The sequence below is a fragment of the Montipora foliosa genome, unplaced genomic scaffold (assembly GCF_036669935.1).
Source record: "Montipora foliosa isolate CH-2021 unplaced genomic scaffold, ASM3666993v2 scaffold_426, whole genome shotgun sequence".
NCBI lineage: Eukaryota > Metazoa > Cnidaria > Anthozoa > Scleractinia > Acroporidae > Montipora > Montipora foliosa.
In genome coordinates, this window is record NW_027179730.1 from 320,001 (window position 1) to 324,207 (window position 4,207).

A 4,207-nucleotide genomic window follows, 5' to 3' on the forward strand; every position below is an offset into this window, starting at 1 on the left:
GCGAGTTTCAGCCCGGGCTGAAGTTTCGATCCGCCCTCCGGGCTGAAATTTTGTTGCGATTACATGATGAATTTAAGCCCGGGCGCAAAACGCAGATTTGCATGAGAAAATTTACTAAGATGCGAAACACAATTGATGCGCATGCTCACGTTTCTTTTTCAGCCCAAATTTCATGGACTTTTGCGCATTTTTCAGCTCGTTTGGCCGGGATGAAAATAATAGCCCAGTTTCTGAAACCGGGCCAGGATTTTCAGCCCGGTCTGTAATTCACCTCAGACTGAAACCTTCTCCATGTTATCGCCACTTTCATTTCAAGAAGATTTCTTTCAGAACACAGGCTGAAATCTCAGCCCGGGCTGAAATTCTCCATGAAATCGGGCCCTAAGATAAGGTGGAGCTAATCCGTGTCTCACTTTAAAAGTTGAGAGTAAAATCTTCAAATGGATACGCAAGCAAACTGGCAACCAATGAAAATCGTACAGAGCTCTTGTTATGTGCGAGCATTTCCAATGGTCATTAATTATTAACCTAGCTGCAGCGTTTTGCAACACATTGGAACTTAGTTATTTGCATTAAAACAATGGATATCCTGTTCACTGAAGCATGATACAGTCCATTTGTATTGTTACATACCTAGACTAGTTAGTTTGTTTTCCCTCGAGTCCTGATATTTCCCACGACTTTGTCGCGAGAAACATCAGGATTCTCGGGAAAACAAAACTAGCTGTTTCCCTCGGGACCACAAGGGTGCGCTCGATTGACCGTATTCCGGAATAGGAATACATGGAATATAATTTAGAAATCCTTCGTTTTTACGGCGATTCACGTTAAAATTGTCAAACATCGGGTAAAATGCTATTTATAACATATTTTTATTATCCTTGCTGGTTCGAAACGCGCAAAAGATACCGTTTTAATCATCACGCCACGTATAGGGTCAATCGAACGCACCCTAAGTGTATATTGGATTGCATCATGGGATTGTGCAAGTTGTGAATGCACTTAGTATTATGCAAAAAATAATATGCTGCATTACATGTCTTAGTTACAGGAGTAGCCATTGTCAAAACACGACCCCAAATTCCTTGCACATTACACCGGATTAATGTTAAAATCCCCACAGTGAAACTGCATTCATCAATTTTGCTAGATTGCTGTCTTGTTCCAATCAATAGAAATTCTGTCTCTTCATCTAAGTGCAAGGGCGTGTTGTCCTAAGTAGCGTGTGTATGTATATATGGAAAGAACTCAAGTGAGGCTATCGCTACTGTGTGCATGTGATGGATGAAGAACCTTCGCTGATCCACAGCATCAGGAACTTCTTATGCAACACCCAAGGACAGAGAAAAATCTCTGACCCGGGTGGGAATCGAACCCACGACCTCCGGATAGATCACCGTTGCTCTACCGACTGAGCTACAAGGCCAGACGGGAGCAGGCCGTGGGAGTTTGAGGACAAATCGGCTCGGCCCAAGCCAAGTACTAAGTGCAAGTGCGTGTTGTCCTAAGTAGCGTGTATATGTATATACGGAAAGAACTCAAGTGAGGCCATCGCTACCGTGTGCATGAGATGGATGAATATGAAGATGTCTCTTCATCATTGATCATTAATTTGTCCTTAATCGTCCAGTTACTGTTTCTGATATCAGTAATGCAACTGTTCATAGCTATCTAACATCTCATATCCAACGCTTGCTCGTGGAATAATTGTTAATTGTTATATACGTAGACTTTCTCTCAACAAAACGAGCACTGTGATTGGTTGAATCTTGTTGATTCTTGGTCACGCGCCCCTGGTCAAATTTGAATGCAGTATATTTTGCGATTATGTCCTGCAATTTCGAGACTACTTACAAAGAACTAGTTGCTAGCAGGAAAGACTTGCGGTTATCTAGCTGCTCGGACTTGTAACTATATCCTACATGTAATGTTTCTAAATAAAATTGAAAGAATTTTGTAAATATAATGGGAATGTGAATGTCAATAAATTAAAGTTGTATGAAGTTGTAAGTTGTATAAATGTATCCCGACCGGGAGATAATTCCGCAGCCGCTGTATTGCCCGCACCGGATACAACAGCACTGTATAATATATAACAAAGCACTCAATGTCTGGTCCCTTGGGAAAGTAGTTAGTTTTGTTTTCCCTGGACTCCTGATGTTTCCCTCGTGTTGGTCTCGGGTAGCACGAGGACTTTCGGGAAAACAAAACCAACTGTTTCCCTCGGCACCATACATTAACTATATATTTATACCTTCTATTTAGCATTAATTAAAGCGTCGTTTCAGAACTTTCAAAACGGAGAACCAACCATCATATGTCCGCGAGTGTGAAATATTTCGCATGCCAATCAATGGGGTAGACCTTCATTTACCGGACTAAAATGGCGGAGCACAAGAGAACCATTGTTATTCCAATTAATTAATGCTAATTAAATGCTAATTATGCCAATTAATGCTAATTAGGTATTGTTATGTTCGCTTTGTTCTTTTGTTTTAAGGACATTTATCATTTCGGATCCGGTATATGAAAGACCAGCCAATCAATGATTCACCTTCACAGCTTCTCTCGTTGTTTAGACATTCCAGATTTCATCTCTTCCCTCGGAAATTCACTTGTTTTTCTTGAAATCTTGTCGCATGGGAAAATTAGTCGACGGTAATATAGGAAAGAAATTTTGGGTGACTTTCGTTAACCGTCCTAAAATGACGGAGGATAAAGCTAATAGCCCATTTTCGATATGTTAAAATTCTGTCCTAAACAAAAGGCATCTTTTCGAGGCTCTGGGGAATGAACTCATACAAATCCTTATGTTTATTCGCTAGAGCCTCGAGATGATGACTTTTCTTTAGGAATGAATTTTGATATATCGAAAGTGGGCTATTAGGTATTGTTATGTTCGATTTGCTCTTTTGTTTTATCGACATTAATTATTTCAATGAACGAAATGATATATGAAATGAATCATATACTGAACTGCGGATATGAAATTAAGTAAAGCTATGATCCTCGCAGTTATGGTCGCAATTTAGCAATTGCGTATCGCGAGGTCACGGGTTCAAACCGGAATTTTTCAGGCTTCTCTACGCAATTGTTAAAAATACGACCATAACTGCGAAGATCATAGCTTTACTTGATTTCATATCCGCAGTTCAGTATATGATTCATTTCATATATCATTTCGTTCATTGGTTCATTCCTCACGGGAAACTAGAACCCACAAATGACCAACTCCCAACGTCAGTGGCTTCATAGCTCAATTGGTTAGAGCGTCGCACCGGTATCGCGAGGTCACGGGTTCAAACCCCGTTGAGGTCCTGAATTTTTCAGGCTTCTCTATGCAATTGCTAAAATTGCAACCACAACTGCGAGGATCATAGCTTTACATGATTAATCATTTCGGATCCGGTATATGAAAGACCATCCGAAATTTTTGAGGGAAAGAGTTTCCATTGTTTTTCTTTGTTATTCACCAACTATTTTTTGAGCCCCACTTTCCTTGTGAAGAAGATTCTGTGTTTCTTTGGCACGAAATTCACGAAACAGCATTCAACTCGGCAAAGATCCTCATTGCTTCATCGACCACGTTACGCTACTATGATCCAAACCTACCAGTCACGCTTCAAGTAGACGCATCCGAAAATGCCATTGGTGGAGTTTTATTACAAGAGGACAGGCCAGTTTGTTTCACTTCACACACCCTTAATAGCACCTAAAAGAATTATGCTCAAGTCGAGAAAGAGTGCAGTAAAAAATTCAGTTTTTGACTGCTCATAACAGAGTTGTCAACACTCGCAACCCGGAGCGCTTTTCTCACGAAAACTACCAGTCTCCTATACCGGCTATGAAAGAACCTACCTTTTGCATCATGTTGATTAACGGTGCATTTTTTGTGACTAATTTTTCGCTCAATACAATGATCGCTTCTTACACTTGAGCTTTAAATGAGAGCTGCAAATATCACGTTAATAAAGGTTCATTCAAAACATTCCAGTTGATGACTATTATTTCCGACTTAATTTTATGCAAGTATTTGGACTGAACACGCAATTCGAAAAAGGTAATTTTTGAGTGGCATGCCTAGTAACCATCGCACATACGGCGTTCACACTTTAATTTTTAACTGGAATCCTCAGGCTAAATCATCTTTATTTGATTTCAGTATTCAAGGACGCGTTTTCTCTCGACAACAAGTAGTTTTGGAGCA

At 40.1% G+C, this 4,207-nt stretch overlaps 1 pseudogene; it reads right to left on the reverse strand.

Annotated features, from left to right (window-relative positions):
- The window catches only part of LOC137988750 (uncharacterized), a 7,745-nt pseudogene extending 3,738 nt beyond the window's left edge, over window positions 1–4,007 (reverse strand).
- Between the last annotated feature and the right edge of the window lie 200 nt (window positions 4,008–4,207).